Genomic DNA, 20,676 nt, shown 5'->3' on the forward strand with positions numbered 1-20,676 from the left:
GTTTATTGGTGCTTCATTAATCCAGAAAAGAAAAAGGAAAATCTAAATCTCAGAAGTTACTTGGTGATACATAATACATCTATTTCACGATAGTCATTTCACGTATGTGATAATATGTATGTTTTATATACGTATATGTTTTACTGCCAAACAATAGCTACAGAATACATTATTTTAAGATTTTACTTTGTTTTGATACTTGCCAAGATGTGTTGAGTGCTCGCCGTCTGCCGGGCAGGGCGCTCACCTCCTCTGAGGCTCTCTCCCTCCACACACGTGGCCCCCAGGCCGCAGGCCGGCTCAGCCTTGAGGTCAACAGGTACAGGCCGAAGACCAGTTTTGGGTCCTGCTTCCACCACTCGGGATTCAACCACGGACAGGTTAATGTTTCGGTTTCCACTTCATGTTTCTGTTGAAAGTTTCCCAATTTTCTCTTCTGTCAAATAGTGATAATAATTAATATATTTACCTCAAAGGGTTGCTGATGATGCAGTAAGTTACCAAACCTCTGGATGTAGGTAGGGCATGAAATGTGGCAGGTGCTAATTAAATCTTGTCCTCCAACTACTCTTGCTCCCAATTTTACAGCTGAGAAAACGGAGACTTGGAGTTTGAATAAAATACCCGAAGTCACACTAATATTTCTAGTAGAAAAATGTCTGCCCACTCTTTCCTGCTTAACAAAGATGTATTTCATACCACCTAAATGCCTTTAGAAGTAGATAGTCATGGGACACCTGGGTGGTTGGTTGAGTGTCCAACTCTTAATTTTGGCTCAGGTCATGGTTCCAGAGTCATGGGATCAAGCCCCGCGTCAGGGTCTGTGCTGAGCACGGAGCCTGCTTAAGATTCTCTCTGTGTCTCTCTCTCCCCTGCTTGTGCTCTCCCTCTCTCTCTAAAAATAAAATTTGAAAAGTAGATGGTCATAACTGTAATCTTAGTCGCTTAAAGATATTTTGCTTAAAGTCTAAATCAAACAATACAGAGATTACAAAAGGAAAGGTTCTCTATCTTTCATGAGAAAATTTCATGGTCTCCAAACCAACTCCATGTTGGGCTTGAGGGCTGGGGTGGGGGTGGGGGGTTGTTGCCTGTCCCCTGTGTTGGTAGCACAGCCCTCACGATGGCAAAAGATGATATGAAATGGCAAATAGATTCAAAGATCTTTCCTGATAGTGGCACAGAGAACAGTAATATTTGAAATTGTTCCCCTGAAGGTCATTCACTATGGGAAATCCCAAACTCCAAAATGGTCTGTGTTGCATCACTACATGTATATAACCTTAAACAAACTACCTTCCCTGTTTGAGCCCTTGTTTTTTTTTTTGTTTGTTTGTTTTTTAATTTTTGAGAGAGAGAGAGACAAAGTGTGAATGGGGGAGGGGCAGAGAGAGAGGGAGGCCCAGAATCCCAAGCAGGCTCTGGGCTCTATCAATAAAATAAGGAGATTGCTTATTTGCCTCCTGGAGTTTACTGCGAGTCAAAGGAGATAATAGTAAAAATGCATTTTTATATAAAGTTCAACATAAATGTGAGACGTTACTATAATTCTTCCTAAATCGTTTCGGCTTTACTTTCTACAGTGTGTGAATAAGTCCATTCTTCTCTGATGCATTTTGGAATTCAAACACATGATCGTTAACACTTGTTATTTTGAAATGTTTCCAGTCATTCAGTGGTCTGTCCATGCACACTTGAGTTATTGTCTATTTGGGTCAGGTCAGTTTATTTCTTTTTTTAATGTTTATTTTTGAGAGAGACAGAGCACAAGCAGAGGAGGGGCAGAGGGACAGGGAGACACAGAATCCGAAGCTGGCTCCGGGCTCTGAGCTGTCAGCACAGAGTCTGACATGGGGCTTGAACCCACGAACTGTGAGATCACGACCTGAGCCGAAGTCCGATGCCTAACGGACTGAGCCACCCAGGCGCCCCTCTTTACAATGTACGGACAGTTCATTGCTCGTGACCCCTGGGTCTTCTCCCTCCCCAGTGCCCTCCTTGTGTAAGGCCCCTGGAAGGGTGTGGAGGGGAGATGACAGAGATCTGTTCTCCCCGTCCCAGTGTTTTGTCGCGGCCGCCGTGGGAGGTGAGTTCTCATCCGTGCAGTGGAGACAAGGATGGAGCGAGAAGGCGGTTTGGAAGGAAGAGCGCTTGGAACAAAGTGTGCATGGAACAGACTTGGAACCAAGGAGGACATGGGGAGTCAGGGCGTAGGGCCGCGGGAGAGGAGAGCGTGTCCGCCTGGAGAACACCTGCCGGGGGTGTGTGTGCTTGCTTCGGCTGGTTTGATTTTATTCCAAATGGTGGGAGTTGGAAGTTTGGCCTTTGAGTAGAAAGCCTGGCAGAACTGTGAGCATCACAGCCCTCGTCTCCCCCCATCCAACCCCCCCCCCCCACCAAGCCAGAGCAACATGCGGCTACGTGTTGTGCCCCCTCCTGTCCCCACAGTGTTGTCACCGCACCAGCGTCCTGGTTCGCAGACCCCAGTCCAACCGAGGTGCTGCTCTCCAGCCGAGTCCGCGGACTGGGGGCGACAGGAAGGCCCAGTCGCTCCACATGCTGGACTCGGCCCTCCCTGCGGTCTGACCATCAGCGGGCTGTCCGCGGGGGTCCTCCTTCCTAGGAGGGGGCTCCCCTGAACCCAGGGAGGGTGCTGCTGTGCTCCGGGCGAGCCGGAGGGCGAGGGCACCCCCGAGTCAACCTGGACCCCGCCGTCGGTTACACATTCGTGCGTCTCTCAAAATCGTGGCTTTCTGTTGTTCACGTGGTGGAAACAAGGGTCTTTAGAATTCATTTTATCTTTTAATGTCTCTTTGTGAAGGAGATTGGGGGAGGAGTGGCGGGGGGGAGCACGGGTTCCGGGGCCAGGACACCGGGGCTTGAATCCCAGACCTGCCCCTCGCTCGCTGTGGGAACTTGATCTCCTTCCCGGTCTCTGATGCCTTCATTGTAAGCTAGAGACTCTGATGGTGGGACCTGCCCCCTAGGCGGGCGTGAGGACTAAATGCCGTCACCTCCGTAAAGTACCTGCATTCGTTTCTGTCGCATCCTCTGGGTAGCGCTGGTTCTCGGCCAGCTCTGTGTCCCAGTGATGGCACCGACCCCCCTGCCCGACGTCCCAGTGCTGGGTAGTGGACTGCAAGTTCTGTTATCCTTGTGCCTTTTGCTGAAACCCCCTCAAATACTCTGCCCACATGTACGTCCGTCTGCAAGTGGGTTCTGCCGTATACTAGAACTCGCAACATTTTGCTTTTAGGTTATCGATACGTTGGTCTGCTTCGGCGTGTGACAAACACAGACTTGACCTTGTGACATGAAATAAAGTATATTAAAAACAGCCCAAACAAGGTATCCTCTGTTCTCGTGTGCTAATGTCTTTGTTTTTGTCTCTGTATTTCCTCCCCTCTCTCTGTTTCTAGAAGTTGAGATTTTAAAAAAAAAAAAGGAGGGGAGGTGCATTTGGGGTGAGAAATAAATCCACTACAGAGCATCCCGCCATGTGTCTTGCTCTCTGGTAGTTCCTGGCTCTGGTTGTCTTCACCAGGCTCTAATTCCTGGTCGTCTGCCGGCTTTCTAACCTGCCCTATCGTGTCGCTATTGTATTACTGACCCCAAGCTCCAATAAAACATAAAGCAGCAAAGGCCCAAACTGAGGTTGGCTTCAAGGTGGTAAAGGGCACAGAAATGTTCGTCTGCGGTGGGTCACGTCCATCTGGACCGCCGCGTGTTCTGTGACACAGACGGAGTCTCGTTGCTGGAGACTTTGGCCTTCCCATCTGTCATTCCCTCCTGCACGAGTGGCCTCCCGGCCCACGGGCCTCACGCGGGGGCACCTCCCACCTGTGTCCTCAGGCAAATCTACTGGATGGTTTCTTCTGCTTCCAGCGGCTTCCCCTTCCCTCACCCCCCAACCCTCCACAGCCCCTTACCCAGCAAACCCCCTGGCCAGTACGGTTTCCCAACTTCCCTCTCAGAATGCGGGAGCCACACCTGCACTTGCCCGTGTGGTGACCCTGATCCCGTGTGCCACAGAGCCCCAAAGTGTGCGAGATGTGCTGTAAGTGTAGAATGCACTTGCTTATAATTAGATTGCTTGTAATTAGTTAAAAAAAAAAATGAAGTTCAGTAGTATTTATATTGATTACATATTGTAGTAACATTGGATATATTGTGTTCAGTAAAATCCGTTAAAATTTCACCCGTTGTTTTTAAATGTGGCTACTGGAAAATTAGGAATTGTGTGTATGTCTGACATTGGATTCCTTGCTAGACTTTTCTATCCTGAGAGTCTACCACAACTGTCAGCTTTTATTAGGCACTGAGCACGGTTTGTCTATTCAGTAGATAGAAATCTGAGGCCAGACGTTTTGCGATTCGATCAATTGCATTATCAGATGACAACAAGCTGAAGCTGTTCTAAAGCAGTCATGTTTCTACAGTCTGAGGCCAACAGGTTGCTTTTAAAAGTCAGTGGCACACTCAACAAATACTTCATAAGTGATACGGAAGTTACGATTTGGAAGGATCAGCAAGGAATTCTCGGCGTTTGGGATAATAAAGCACAGCCAAAAAACAAAATCTGAAGAAATATGGCAACACGGAACTGTGTCATTCTTGGGTACTGTATCATCCTATTCTTGGTGGGTTTTTTTTTTTTCAATCTTTAAATGTTACCAAATTTTAAAAATGTTAAATATAGGCACATAGGTTATTTTGTTTAAGCTGTGTTATGTGAGGATGATTCCATATCATACCATCATCACTAGTTAAAGAAGTCACCACTTTTCCTTGATCACTAGTCCAAGTGTGCAGGGCATCAGTAAACTCTCATCATCTGCCAGTAAGTGAAGAGTCTAAATGTATCTAAATGAATGTAATCAGTTAACAGTACCTGGTACTACGATGCCAAGTAATTAGTGGAAGTATTTCTTTACTGGTGCATCTGCTTATAATAAAGAACTAAAATCTTGTTACTTCTGTCTATTTCTTTTATTCTTCCCACAGGAACTTAGTTGGCATGAATTGTGTTGAAAACCAGTGTCTACAGTGGCCTCAGAAGACACATTAAAAATGGCAACAGCAGAAGAATGAGTTTTCACAAGGCAGCAGCTAATAACCCTAAGAGGTGTGTAGGAAACCAGAGGATTCCGCTTGCATTGCTGAAAGAATGTTCTTTTTATCTAGTAAATAATGTGGGCACTGTAGGTTAAGGCTGATGGTTACCTATAAGATCGATTTCTAAATAGCTCAATGCAGTGATGCCGTTGGGAAACCTGAGAGTTGTGGGAGCAAACGTAGAGGAGGAATCAAGCCCACTGTCTCACTTTCCGGATACAGAACCGACCGTCCGGACACAAGGGAATGCGGGGACCTGATTAAGATCTCCCAGGCAGAGGGAGCGAGTGGTAGAGATGGAACGAGAGCCTGGTCTTCCTGGCCTTCGCCTGTTTGAACCGTAATCACCAAGTATTGATGTGACTTTATTATAAGGAATATAATACGTACAAAAGAACATATATGATATGTAAATCTACTTTCAAATATACGAAATACATACATACATATACACACATACACATATGTATGGAACACATTTCCCACCGATGATAAGGATTTTCCAGTCTGCTGAGTCGCCTGTCTTCTCATTTTTGATATTTAATTCAGGGTCTAGGCGACCTCGCCAGAGTCCCTCCACGCTTCGTAGGTGAGCAAGCAGCTTGCTGTTCAAGGGCACAGTGAAGGCTTTAGCCCATCTCCGCCTTGAAGCTTCAGTCAGTTTGCAGACAGCCGACTTAGACATAAGTGACTTATCCATGTGTTCCTTAGTGTCCACACATGCCCAATGACCATGTCTCTTAGCATCTGGTGGAAATCTTCACTTTCTAAAACGGATTGCCTTTATATGCATAATCATGCCATGTTCATCTGTCCCCACTGAATAATGTCAACTTTTGCAGTTGACAGATTCTCAAAGTATCAGCCATACCCAAATTCAGACGGATGGTCCGTCGTAACAGAAGAGCCATCCTGGATCACTTACCATCTAATGGGCAGGGTGCAAACCGCTTCACATATTCTTTTCCTTGATAACCTTGTGACATAGAGGAGGGTCCCCAAGTATCCTGCAGGGACTTACCTATTTCGTTTTAAAACTATCATCCCGGGGCACCTGGGTGGCTCAGTGGGTTAAGCATCTGATTCTCGGTTTTGGCTCAGGTCATGAGCTCACGGTTTGCGAGTTCAGGCCCCACACTGGGCTCTGTGCTGACAGTGTGAAGCCTGCTTGGGATTTTCTCTCTCTCTCCCTCTCTCTCTCTCTCTCTCAAAAAAAACAAACAAACAAATAAACAAACTTAAAAAAATAAGTATATAAAAATATCATCCCAAAGCAGAGCTGAGTCCTTAGAGATGCCTGACATTTGCTCTAGAACACGACACATGTCTGCTGAGGCTGGGGACGGGACAAGGTCTCCCCCATAGGACTATAAAGAGAAAGCTGCCCCTGAAACCATAAACCTTTGACGCTATGAACACACAAACGCCGAGGACACCTGGTTAATAGACGGGATCAAACACACTGTGGGTTTTCACACTTCAAAGCCTCTCTGGACCGGCCGCGTGGGGAGTGGTGTGGCCGCTGTGCATTCACGGACCTGGGACTCAAGTCAGGTGTGTATCCAAGTCTTTGCCACAATTGTCTGCCACCCCCTGGTGGCCACTTAATGGCAGCAAAGTGCTTCAGGAAGGGGGACAAAGACCTCTGGGGAGAAGTCACGCTCTCCAGGTGGACAGCCTCACATCCTGCACCGCCCAAAGACAGGGGAAGCCACAGGGAGTGTCGCTGGCATCTTCTCTCCCTGTTCCCAACCTCAAGGACCTCATCTCAGCCTCTTCCACGGCCACGCGTGCCAGAAAAGGAGCCCACGGGGCAGGCTGTGTTGTCCTGCAGGCCAAGTGCAAACCCACAGCGTCTACCCAGCGCCGGGCCCGCCCACTCTTGTCTGGCCCGTCTCCCCCTCTCGGGCTGCGTTCTCTTCGAGGTCATGAGGCCCGGGGACCCTCGGAGCCCTTAGGAACAGCATCTGCAATGTCCTAAGTGGCTCCGACGGGTCAGTGAACCGGCAAGAGGGGCTCTGGATCGGTGCCTTGGTCAGATGGGCTCTCAGTCCCCCACTCGGTTGAGGCCGCCACCCCAGGCCGTTGCACACATGCAAGGCAGACAGGCCTCTGGGCGTTCCTGCGGGCCTGGAAAACCTGTTCTTCCCTGCCCACCACCCGGCCGCGCCCACACGACAGGCAGGCCCTGCTCCAGAGGCCGGAGCCCCACATCTGGGAGCTAGGCAGTGACATTGAGATGAGGAGGCTGAGGCCAGAGTGGAGAGTCACCTCCTCTGAGGGGACGGGACCAGGGTCCCCTGACTGTTAGTCCCACATGACAGGGTGTCTGCCATCCCCGGAGCAGCGGGGACCCCGACCTTGGCGACCAAAGCTTGGACTCTAGCTTGGAGCTAGAGGGCTCCCAGCGGCCGAGTGCCAGCAGGAATGTTCCGGAAGGCGGGCTGCAGAGGGCACCGGTCTGTGCAGGCCCCAGGCCTCATGGGCACGGCCACAGCTGCCCTCCCCACCTCCAGGCTGGTTTCCCTCAGGGCCTATGTGGATATTTGTGTTAACCTTGAGAGGAAGGCACAGGGACATTACCATGCTATGCTTAATCCTTGACATCTGGAGCTTTGGGCCTTGTCCCTGTCCCCTCCCGAGGGACAACCTCAGCCAGACTCCTGCCAGTTTGAAGGTGAGTGTCTGGCATCTTCCCGAGTCACAGGACGAACAGCGCTGTTGCGTCCTCACCAGATTGTAAGCCGCTGGAAAGGGTAGCGAAGCTTCATCCGGCGCCGCTCTGGCTGCCGTGACAAGTGACAGCCCAGCCACCGAGTGCTGTCGTGAATCCTGCCTGTCGTGACCCAGAGGAGCAGTGTCCTCCCGCTTCCAAAGTGCGGCCACCTGTACCGGCTGGGCACCGTCTCTGCACCTAGAGCACAGCCCAGCGGGGGGGGGGGGGGGGGGGAGGGGGGTGGCCCGTGACCAGCCCAGGAAATGACCAGACACCTGCTAAGGGTCCAAGTGCGTCTAACGGCTTCTAATTTCCAGGGGGAAATCAGGGTTCGTAGAACAGATGGACCCTGAGCTGCACTTGAGTAGTAACACCACCAAATGTCAGTTATCGTATCTCGGGCGCCCACTGCACAGGTGTTTTATTTTTAAGTTTATTTATTTTTATGATTTGAGAGAGACAGAGAGCATGGGTGGAGGAGGGGCAGGGAGATGGGGGAGAGAGAGAATCCCAAGCAGGCTCCCCGCTGTCAGCGCACAGCCTGACATGGGGCTCGAACTCGTGAAACTTTGAGACGGTGACCTGAGCCAAAACCAAGAGGCAGGCGCTTTACCAACTGAGCCACCCAGGCGCCCCTGCACGGTAGGTGTTTACACGTTTTCTGCCTCCTCACAGCGGGAGCTCACAGCCAAGGAGGCCTCGGAGCTGGGAGGAGACATGCCCTTCGCCACAGAACTGTCACAAAGAGCTGCCGACACTTGAACCCACGAGCCTCAGAGGGCAGATAACCGGGGCGGGGGGGGGGGGGGTTCAGGCAAGCAGAATACGTGAGGAAAGGCTTGGCATCTGTGGATGGACAGAACATGCACGGGACAATAACACCAGCAGGGGCGTGGGGAGGGGAGGGCCGCCTGGACAACAGGACAGATAAAACATAAGGAGATGACTCCACACCAGACCACGCCCACACCTGCCAGCCCTGGGCTGGCATTTGGGGGTCTCATCCTGCTCGCTCCTTACAAAACCCTTAGGACACAGAAGTTCATCCCGCTTCCACCGCTGAGGTGAACGAAGCCACAGGCTACATAATGCATCCAAAGTTACTGGAAGAGCGAGCGGCTGGGCCAGGACCCCACAACCAGGGCTTTCCCCACACTCCCCAGGGCCTCAGAGGAGGCCTCAAGAAACACCACCGCCTGGAAGTGAGGAGAGGCGGGCCTGCCCCCATCTTCATGCAGCCGGGCAAGGCATCTGCTGCGCTGGGTCATTTCTCGCGTCTGTGCAAAAGTACAGTTAATCCACAAGCTCGCTCTCAGCTATGGAACTACCGACAGCTAACTGAGAAGCTGTTTGCACATGTGGGTTTGTACTCTGCCCGCAGAGCGGGCGCGGGCGAGGTGATCTGCATTATAACCCGTATGCAGCTGGCGGAGAAACACGGGCCCACCTTCTCCTGCCCGCAGAGTGCACCTGCCGGGCAGGACTGAACTTGGCCCCAGAGAACAGCTGATGCTTCCTGGTGCCGGTTCTTCCTGCTTTCTACTTGTTCTTCTGCTTGCACAACATCTTCCTTCGGGGGAGTTGTGGCTTGGACAAGCACGACCTCGCTGTCCCAACTCAACCAGAAAGGATGGGCTGTGCCGTCCACATTGTCTTTCGGTGCCTCTCTGCTTTTCATGGCTTCGGTCCCTTCAGGCAGGCTCCTGCGGTGGGGGTGTTGCATGGGCGACTAAGAAAGCAAGTGTGGTCAGTGAGCAAGCAGTTGGCTCTGTCTGTTTTTGCCACCGGTGGCACCAGGGCCAAGATTGGTTGGTGGCGATGGCAGGGGGAGACAGTGAGTCTGTCCCTATCCACTCTGGCTGGGGCATCTGTCTGCAGGGCGGTGTTATTCTGTGCGGACGGTCAGGGTGAAACCCAGGGGATGAGCAGCAGGTGGGACACCAGACAGGCATTTCCCCAGGAGGGAGCTGTGCACAGAGGAGCTCCTGACCACCTCCTTCCGGAGCACTCGGACACGCTCAAATGCCCAGCCCAGCCCAGTTCATGGATCCTTTTCTGCCCTCGAAGTGCCTGTTGCTGTTTAGTCTATGTAAATCCACTGTTGACAAGTTAGCCCATTTTTCTAGGGCCGACGGGAGTGCCGTGGACGCAAAAGGACGTTGGGTTGAGTGAATGAATATGTGTCAACACTCCCCTCTGCAACGTGCCAGGTGGGTCTGGAATCATGGAGCTGTTATGGACTGAACTGTGTCCTCCCAAAGCCATATGTTGAAGTCTTGACCCCAGGACCTCAGAATGTGACTGTGTTTGCAGATACGGTCTTGAAAGAGATGAGGGAGGTAAAATGAGGTCGTTAGAATTGGGCCTTAATCAAATCTGACCAGGGTCCTTATAAGAATTGAAAGAGAGGGGCGCCTGGGTGGCTCAGTCGGTTAAGCGTCCGACTTTGGCTCAGGTCATGATCTCGCAGTTTGTGGGTTCGAGCCCCCCGAGTCGGGCTCTCTGCTGACAGCTCAGAGCCTGGAGCTGCTTCAGATTCTGTGTCTCCCTCTCTTTCTGCCCCTCCCCCACTCATGCTCTGGCTTTCTCTCTCAAAAAATAAACATTTAAAAAAATTTTTAAAAAAAAGAATTGAAAGAGAGCCCAGGGATGTGTGTGTGCACAGAGGGGGGACCATGTGAGGACACAGCAAGAAGATGGCATCTACACACCAGCTTTCAGGACTGTGAGCAAGTAAATTCCTGTTGGTTAAGCCCCCAGTCAGTGGTCTTTGTTACGGCAGCCGGAGCTGACTGATACAGAGTTCAAAGAGAGATCCTCTCCACCTCAGAGGCCTCACTGTCTACAGGTGGCGCTCACACCTACAATGTATGTGTGGTAGCAGAAAAGGAACATTAGGGCACCTGGGTGGCTCAGTCGGTTAAGCAACTGTCTTCAGCTCAGGTCATGATCTCACAATTCATGAGTTCAAGCCCCACCTCGGCCTCTGTGCTGTCAGCTCTCTCCCCGCTCTGTCTGCCTCTCCCCTGCTCACATTCTCTCTTTCTCTCTTAATAGTAAATAAAAACATTTAAAAAAAAAAGAAGAGAAAAGAAAAGCAGCATGCTTTCCCTCTGACTGGCCTGCCTCTCGGTGTCCCCCTCCACACCTGTATTTAATTACCAGTTCAGGATAGCTCTCCAGCCACATCCCGTATACAGTGAACCTGCACCAGACAGAGGCAAGTTGAGATGGCCTTGACCGAGGCTTTTATATCTCCCTGCCATCCCAAATCACTGAGATCTAAATACCTCTTATTGTTGACGTTCTGAAAGTAACTCAATACTTGTCCATCCGTCTGGAGATCTCTTAAGGTCCATTACAGTGGAATGGTTGCTCTGGAGATTCTATACGGACTCACTTCTCAATGCTGTTCACGAGGGACACCCCTTTGAGTGAGTTAAATGCTTTGTGGAGGAGTGATTTATTGGATGGATTTGTCCATTGTTTTACTCTATGAACAATTAAGAAAAATTGCTACCGCCTAAATCCTTGGCTGGGATTCCCTTTCCCTTGGTCTGCTACTTACTTCATCCTTGACAAACTCCTACACATCTCTCAAAACCCAACTCAGGGGTTTGTCTTCCCTAAGCTGAGCTGACTAGCCCCTCTTTAACACTATCACTCCTTGTTAAACCCCATGACCAGTTTGCTATGGACTGAATGTGTCCCCCCTAAATTTAATGTTAACACCCTAACCCCCAATGTGATGGCATTTGGAGGTGGTCCCCTTGAAAGGTGATTAGGTTAGAAGAAGTCATGAGGATGGGGTCAAGGGATGGAATTGGCAACCTGGTAAACAGAGGAAGAGACCAGAGCTGGCTTTCTCCATCATGTGAGGACACAGCAAGAAGACACTGCCTGTGAACCAGGCTGCAGGACTTCCCCAGACACCTGACCTGCTGGCACCTTGACCTCAGACTTGCAGCCTCCACAGCTGAGAAACACGTCTGCTGTTCAGGCCTCCAGTCTGAGGCATTTTGTTACAGCAGCAGAGCGGGCGGACGGAGACACGGTCTGTGTGGCTTCCAGGTGGGGTGGGGACCCCTGGAGGGGAGCGGGGCTTTGGCGCCGCTCTCTGGAAGCATCTGGCCACAGCTCTGCGCATAGGAGGATGCCCCCCAACGAGGAGGCGAATGAATGAGCTGCCACCTCAGGGATCCAACCACCCCGCAGGCCCCAAGCAACCTCGCAGGTTGTTGCTTAACCTTAGGGTGTGATGGTTTCGACAGGTTCTACTCTGGAGGCAGCCCAGAACAAACCGGTGGTATTTTAGGGGGCGAGGAAAAGCCTCTTCCTTTATGTGATAAGAAAACCACTATCAAAAGGCGATCAAAGTGAAGTGCAGAGCAGCTGAAACGTGCTTTCTTGATCCTGGACTCCAGGCCTTGCTGGTTTTCCCGGTGGGCGGAGCTTGTTAGGGGCACAGCCCGCTGGAGCCCCGCCGCCCGCTCAGCGCGGCCCCGCTGGAAAGTCACAGCAGCGCGCCCGGAAGGACGGTCTGCAAGGTCTGCACGGTTTGCACGAGGAAGGTGGCGACCCCGGGCGGGCTCCGGCTCTGAGGGATTTACAGCTAGCCTCGTAAACACCGCGCCCGAGCCCTCCAGGGACCCCAGAGTCACAAGCAGCTCGGGGCTTCCTGCGGGGGGGCGCTGCGGCCCGAAATGCCCGGGTGCAAAACAAGACCCAGTAGCAACTTCCGATGCCGTCCTGGGACAGATAGCTGCGGGTCTCACGGGCCCCGCTCGGGGCGCCCGGGTTCGCGTGCACTTTGCAGGGTGGGGGTGGAGCTGTGCTGATTTTCACCGAGAACACTCCACTTCCGGTGCCCCACGCATTATTTCGGCGCCATATTGTTTCCCAGACCCGCGTCCAGATTTGGTGCGTTTGTATTTGGCGCGTTTTCTGCAAATCTTTTCTAGATTTGACGGCCCTTCTGGCTTCTCTCCCGCGGCCCTCCCGGGAAGGGGGGGGGGGGCGGTCACACACTCCCCTGGGTCGGGCCCCAGCTGGTGCGGCGCAGAGAGGCGTCCCTGTGGCTATTGGCCGCTTGAGGCTGCGTATGAGCTGGGAATTAGATAAAGTAGACGTTTATCCACGTCCCTCAGCCAGGAGTTCAAATCCAAAGATGCACAGAGCAAATCGAAGTTACGGGCAGGTGTCTTTGTTAACGGAAACCGGTCCTGCCTCAGCCCCCCACTTGGGTGGGGACAGCACTGTAGACCCAGTGGGCCCGGGTCTTCGGTTCTGCCTTGGGACCTACTTTACAGAGAAGCTGTGGGTGCAAGGCCCGGGCTTGACCTGCGGGGATTTGTGTCTGCCCGCATCCCACATCCCTCCGGGTTCCGTCCTGCCTCCCAGCTGCTGCCAGAACAGAGCCAGAGTTTCCCATCGGCCTAGCTCTGCGCAGAGCCCTGCACACTGCGGGGAGACGATGGGGTTAGCGTCCCTGATGCTCTGGTCACTAAATCACCTAGGTCCATCCTCCAGAGGCCGGGTCAGCAGGTCTGAGAGGATCCCAGAAACTCTGCCTTGAACACCTGCCAGGTGAATCTGAGCCAGTCTGTGTGGACAAGGGGCAATGGCTCCCAGTGGTAAGCAGGAGTTGGCCTGTGTGTGGCCGCCCCATATTTTCTGCCACAGCCACCCACGTTCATAATCTCACGCACCAGTGACCTGGGCCAGCTCTTCCTCTGAGGATACAGTGGCCGCCTTGGGGTGGCACAGGCTTTCATCTCTCAGGAGGAGACTGGTTGTTGCAAAGACAACCGGTTTGGGTCCTGCTGACATGTGGTGGACTGTACAAGATACCTAGAAATAGGTATTTCTGCTTTCTCTTTGGACACCAGGGGTAAGATATTCACTGGAAATATAAAGCAAAGGGACAGGTTCAGACAGCTGCAAAGAGGAGAATCGTAGAGAGCCTGGCCTTTGAGTCCTGTGATGGATGGGGTTTTCAGAGGCAGGGGACTTGGAGGAGATAAGCCTCAGCCATCCCCCGTGCAGTCGCGCCTGTGTTTTCACAGAACAGTGGAGAATCATGCCCTAGAAAGCACACGGTGAGGTGTGAAGAAGGTCTTGGGAAGAAGAGCATTATGGAATATAACTAAAACAGGGTTAGGGGCCCACATATAATCTGCAACAGATCATAATTCTTAGGGTTGCTATTAAAATGTGCTTATTTCCAGGTTGAATGAAGCTGGCATAGACAGGAAAGTTACGAGGTGTGGAGTTCCACTCCCGTGTCCTGTGGTGACGTAAGCGTGGACCTCCGGCTCTGGGCAAGAGTGTCTCCAAGTTTTGCTGGCCTCATCAGCAGCATGGGGAAGAGGTGAACAGTTCCCTCCCTGCTGGGTTGTTGGAGGGATCAGGTGCAGCGCTGCATTATGTCTGACACATGTAACAAGTGCTTGATAAGTATTTGCTACCTGAAAACAGTATAACTCGTTGAAAGAAGTCCAAAGAAATCAGTGCAAATGTTAAGCTGGTATGTTTTCCTGTGACTGGAAAACCATCGTCTTTAGGCTAAAACCAAACAAAAAAACCCCAAGTTGTATTTTCCTTTTTGGCTGGGTTTTCCATTAAAAAAAATTCTTCCTAAACGTAAACAAGCAAATGAACTAAAGGAAATTTACAATTGTGGGTTGTCATTAAATTGCAAGGCCCCCCCTTGGGACCGGGTAGAAGCCCATTGCTCCATACCTCTGGCCCGCGGAGTCATTCAAGGATGCCCTTCCCGCGACTGGACAAAACGATGCAGGCCGATTTTCCATGTGTGACGTCTGCCGTGCTCTGGGGATGGTTCCCACTGGCCACTGACCAATCTGAGGTGACTGCTTTCTTTCCACATGGAAAACCTGCATCCGCTGGGAGAGATCAGAGTCCTGGAGTCTTTCGTGTCTCATGACGTCAGAAGCATTTCCTAGTCCATTTCCCTAGAGTCTGACCACCAGGAGCACTGACCCTGTTTTAAACGTGAAAGTCCGTCTGACATGACTAGAATTTTCCCCGACCACAGCCATTCGACTCAAGTTGGAACGCACTGGTAGTGTGGGTGTTCCTCGTTCGTACCAGGGCCCCTGCTCAGAGGATGAGTAGGAATTAGCCTTTGCACGGACACCAGGCTGCCCTCAAGGGTATTTACCAACTGTATGGTCTTGAGATATTCTTCCTTTCCGGTTTCTGGGTATTCATCTGTAAAATGAGGCAATAGAAGCTAACAGGGTTAGCGTGTGAGGAATAAAACCCCGGAATATGAAGGTTTGTTATACAACGCTGGATGTGTAAATACTAAGTGAATAGTATCTACATATTCACTCATGTATGTATGAGTATGTAGTAGGGGAAGGGCTGATATGTTGGTAAGGTTAGGATAGCAAAAGGTTTGTGGAAACTGTGAGAAAAAACTTTCAGTATGTTGGGGAATATATGTCAAATGCTCCCACTTATCTGAAGGAGAGATCCGGCAAATACATCAGTGTGGGTACAGGAGGAATTAGTCTGTTTCCTACAGACTTCTGGAAAAGTCTCAAAAAACCTTACATGCCTGTTGCTTTTTAAGAATGGTGATGGCAATAGGTGTCCCCCTACAAAGCTGTTGCGGATTGTACTGTGTGTGTTGGGAGTAACAGAAGACCCACAGGGACACCAGGGGTAAGGGACTAAGGGACTAGGTCAGTGGCAACCACACCATGGCACAAACCTAGAAGAAGACCAATTGAGTTCCATTGGGCTTGGTGTGAGTTTCCACCTGATACGGGTCCGCCATGTTGAATGGGAGCAAACAACCCCATCGAATCCTCTTTGTGGATTCCTATAACATGAGGGTGAACCCTGAGAAGCAGGTGCACTTGACTTAGGCTGTATTCTGGATTGTGGGGAATCTCTGCACCACTTCTGCATGCATCTGGCTGTGCTCCCTGGTCTCAGAAAACAAGTAGGAGTAGTGTCCTTGTAAGAAGGGACACGGGAGAGCACACTTTCTCTTTCTCTCTGCCTCTCCACACACAAACACGCATGCACGCACACACCCACGCAGAGAAAGGCCGTGTGAGCACACAGCAAGAAGGCAGCTCTCTGCAAGCCAGGAAGACAGCCTTGCTAGAAACCAAATCAGCCAGAACCTTGATCTTGCACTTGCAGCTTCCAGAACTCTGAGGAATACATTTTCATTGTTTAAGCCCCCAGGCTTCGCCGTGGTATTTTGGTAAGGCAGTCCTAGGAAGCAGTTTAACCGGTCGTATCAATCAGGGCCTGCTCCAATGACCTCATTTTAACTTGATCACCTCTGTGAAGACTCTATCGCCAAATCAGGTCACATTCTGAGGGACTAGATGTTGGACTTCGACATACGTATTTCAGGGAAATGGTTCAGCCTGTAACCTAATATGGGAGCTAAGAATACCTACTTCACTGGCTTGCTTTGAATACTAAACATGTGTATAAAGCACCTGACACAGAGTAGGCCCTCAATGGCGGTGGCTTTTATTATAATGACTGCCAGTCAGCATCTTGCTGATACTCTTTTTTTTTTAATGTTTATTTATTTTGGAGAGAGAGAGAGACAGAGTGTGAGCAGGGGAGGGGCAGAGAGAGAGGGAGACACAGAATCCGAAGCAGGCTCCAGGCTCTGAGCTGTCGGCACAGAGCCTGATGTGGGGCCCAAATTCATGAACTGTGAGATCATGACCTGAGCTGAAGTCAGACCCTTAGCTAACTGAGCCACCCAGGTGCCCCTTGCTGATACTAATAACACTACTAATAAAAAAGACTACTACTACTACTAAATTATAAATAATATATAATATAATATATAGTTAATAATAATAATAATAAAGCTTCCGGTGCCTTCCTCTTTGCTCCGTTACCTGGGTTGGGGGTTTCGAACCGAGGACCATATGGTCCGCACACCCCTGGAGGAGGCCATCCAGGGAGTGGGGCGTGTTGAACCTGGGCGGTGGACCCCACGTTGAGCCTGGCACAGGCCTGCTCCCTGTCGTAAATGCCCTGGGAATGTTGGCCTCTGCAAAAGACTGCTAACAACAGCCTACCTCTCTTTTTTTCCTTATTGACTTGTCAAAATTATGGTAAAAAATACACAAATTTACCATCCTAACCATTTTTAAGGGTACAGTTCAGTGGCATTAAGCGCATTCCCATTGTTATTCAGCCATCCAGCCTCCAGAACTTTCTCGTCTTCCCAGACTGAAACTCTGTCCGCGTGAAATCCTAACTCCCCAGGCCCTGGAAGCGTCCACTCTATTTTCTGTCTCTATCAGTTTGGCTCCTCTAGGGGCCTCACGTGAGTGCGGTCAGGTCACACGGCTTTTACCCTTAAGTGACTGGCTCGTTTGACCTCGCATAACGTCCCCAGGACTCATCTGTGCTGTTGGCGGTGACAGGATCCCTTTCCTTGTTTGGAGACTCATTGATGTTCCCTGGTATGGGGTATGGCCGCACCACATTCCCCCGCACCGCCTTGGTGGTTTCTACCTCTTGGCTGCCTTTATCTGTCCTAAGACCTCGCTCTTCCCCACGCCTGCGTGCCCTAGGGCACTTCCTCCTTGTCATTCATCATCATGTGTGGTTACTACTCTAGAGTTGCCATTTATAAATCATGCCTTTTCCCCTAAAACTTACTTTGGCTCATGGGACCAAAAAAGGACAAAAAACACAGGCAGGATCACCATGGCCGTCGTAAGCAGAGTTCTCTGTCCAGGAGATGGCAGCTGGGTGCAGGTGCATGGGGTGACCAGCCTCTCCGGCATCCCCTGTCCAGTTTTATATATCAAATCTGAAAGCTTCACTACGGGAAAGTTTTCTGCAGCCTAGTAGTTTTCCACATTGGCGCTGAGGCCAGCTGCAAGGGGTAGGAATTACCGGCTGACTTGGCTCAGTTCACCTGGTTTTGTTTCAGGAAATGACCCTGTTTTTTTTCAAGAGATCAAGAGCCACCCACCCGGTGCTCGCTGGCAGGCGGGAGGTGAGCCGGGTGGGCCACAGGGACTCCCCTTCCAGGTTCAGGGTGCAGCCCACAGGCGGGGACCCCGGGGTCACCCTCTGTCCGCACACTGGCAGGTGACCACCTCCCTGAGCACCTGCCTGGCGTTGCCCCCACTCCGGCATCTGGGCCGTGCCCACCATGTCCCCCCACCCCCCCTGGGGCTCTGGCCCTTCCCACCTCGCGGGGCCCCAGGAGGGCAGCTCTAGACCAGCCGCGGTGCCCCGAGTCCACAGTGTGATGCCACCGGGAAGTCTTCCCGACAGGCCACTGCGTTTCCTCTTCCTAATCACACCCCCTACTCGCGCTTCCCTCTCCACCTGCTGGCAAAGTCAGTTCCTTTCCTGCTGTTGATGCCTCTTGGATGTTTGTGGGCCGTGAGGGCATTCCCTTCCCTCTTGTCCGTCCGCTCTAGTGACATTCCGCACTTGGGCTGGCCCTGCCTTTCTTCCTCCGTCAGTCCCTCCTCCCTCACCACCACTGCCCTTTGACCCGTCCCTGTGGCGCACGCTCACACCACAACACACACTCACATGTGCGTGCTCGCACCCCCGAACACACTCATACCGACACAACCAGCAAACACACGCTCACACCCAAACACATTCACACCCCCAACACACAACCAACACAGGCAAACGCGCGCGCTCACACCTGAACACACTCACACTCAAACACACGCGCTTACAACTGAGCACGCTCACAATCCTAACGACTCAAACACGTGTTCACACCCGAACACACGTGTCCACGCTTGAACACACATGCCCCAGCACACATCTAACACTCAAACACACGCACTCACACCTGAACACATCCATGTGCACTCACATGAGCTCCCTCTCTCACACCAGCTCACACTTACACCCCACAGGGATCTGCGCTTCCCTGCTCTCTCCCTTCATGACACGCACTTCCCTTTGTGTTTCTGTCTGTTCACCTGCCCCTGACCAGGCCGTGGAAAGCCAGGGAGAAGAGTGGTGTGGCCCAGCCAGCTGGGAGCCATCTTGTCCAGCAGACAGATTTCTAAAGGCAGCCTTCCTCCCGATGTCTTAACTCACCCCCAGCATGAAATAACTATTCTTATGGCTCTGCAATGGGAGAAGCACTACGCATGGGTAGTTCGCTCTGGAACAACCATGAGAAGCCAGTGCCTGCCCGCCATCTGGCTTTTTGTTTAACTGAGCTCAGTCGAAAACTTAGCCAACTCCTCCTACATCTCAGAAGCCAACCTAGTTTACTACCAGTCAGACAGCCTTTCTCCGCCCTGGAGGGGCTAACAGTCTAGTTATACATGAGTATAGGAGTCGGAGTCCACAGATGAATGACTACATTGTTACCCACTGTAGTGAGTGCTCCTCAAGGAGAACTCGCGGTCCCTCACCTCTTTCTTCTCAATGGTGTCTGCCTTCCAGCTCAGACATTCATGCCGGTCACACCCTCAGAGCCATCCCTCCAGAATCTCAACGCCCACTACTGCACATTTCAGCCGTCATGTTCTTGCTCTGGGGCTTGCTTCCTCCAGTGCCCCCATTCCTGCCGTCTCCTGACGCTGGGGACCTGGGGACCTGCAGTCCTTCCCTGGAGTGCCTTTCCTAGCTTTCCTCCCCACCACCCAGCAGAGATGCACCATTGATCACTGCGTGGCTGCCTCCCAGGCATCTCCAGCTCCCCTGTCACATTCTGCTTTGTCCCTCTTGGCAAAGTCAAGGTCCTGAGTCAATGCACCTTGCACTTGGCTGCAGGAAACTGCATTGTATGGTGACTGTCCTCCTCGAGGTCTTGGTCATACTCCTCAAATGTGCCCTGAAGGCGGCCCAGATCTGTTTTCTCGTTGTGTTGTGTCCTCTGAACGTGCTGTCAGTACATTCAAATGGCTCCCCTCCGTCCCCACTGAGATGCGTAATAAACACGACACTGGGAAACCAGATGGAGGTTTGATGCAGAGACAGGTGATGTCAATGAATACTTAGGTGTGCGCCTTTCTTTAAATCTTAACCGTGTATTATGTGTGTAGAGTGTAGGATACAGTTCTCTTGACTGATCATTTGTATTTATGTATTTAGCATTATATCCTTGTTGTTGCAAACGGCAGGATCTCTTTTGTTGTATGGCTGATTAATATTTGGATAAATACCCAGAAGTGGATTACTGGATCATAGGGTAGTTCTATTTTCAATGTTTTGAGGAACCTCCAGACTGTGTTCCAGGGTGGCTACACCAGTTTGCATTCCCACCAGCAGGGCACACGGGTTCTCTTTTCTCCACACCCTCACCAATACTTGTGATTTCTTGTCTTTTTGATCCTAGCCATTCTGACTGCTGTGGGGGGCTGTTGAGCGTCTTTTCACGTGCTTGTTGGCCATCTGTATGTCTTCTTTGGAAAAAATGTCTATTCAGATCTCTGCCCATTTTTATTTAACTTTTTAAAGTTTATTTATTTTGAAAGAGAAACAGTGCACACACAGGAGGGGCAGAGAGAGAGAGAGGGAGAGAGAGAATCACAAGCAGTCTCTGTGCTCACAGCATGAGCCTGACATGGGGCTTGGTCTTATACACTGTGAGATCATGACCTGAGCCAAAATCAAGAGTCAGGCACTTAACCGACTGAGCTGCCCAGGTGCCCCTGCCCATGTTTAAATCAGATTTTTTCTTTGCTATTGAGTTGCATGAGTTCCCTTTAGACCGCGTCTAACCATGTAGTTCAGCGGCATTAAATACATTCTGTGTCAACGTCACTATTTTCCCCTTTTAAGTAGAACTTGTTTTCCCCTTTTCAATAGACATTATGTTTTAGAGCAGTTTT

At 51.1% G+C, this 20,676-nt stretch overlaps 1 long non-coding RNA gene across 2 annotated transcripts in view; it reads left to right on the forward strand.

Annotated features, from left to right (window-relative positions):
* Positions 1-8,632: 8,632 nt before the first annotated feature.
* The window catches only part of LOC113596530 (uncharacterized), a 28,936-nt gene continuing 16,892 nt past the window's right edge, over positions 8,633-20,676 (forward strand). For both annotated transcript variants that reach the window (XR_008295782.1, XR_008295783.1), the window contains exons 1-2: positions 8,633-12,751; positions 14,059-14,201. This is a non-coding gene — a long non-coding RNA (uncharacterized LOC113596530). The remainder of the gene's footprint in view (positions 12,752-14,058; positions 14,202-20,676) is intronic.

This window comes from Acinonyx jubatus, chromosome B1 (genome assembly GCF_027475565.1).
Source record: "Acinonyx jubatus isolate Ajub_Pintada_27869175 chromosome B1, VMU_Ajub_asm_v1.0, whole genome shotgun sequence".
Lineage (NCBI taxonomy): Eukaryota > Metazoa > Chordata > Mammalia > Carnivora > Felidae > Acinonyx > Acinonyx jubatus.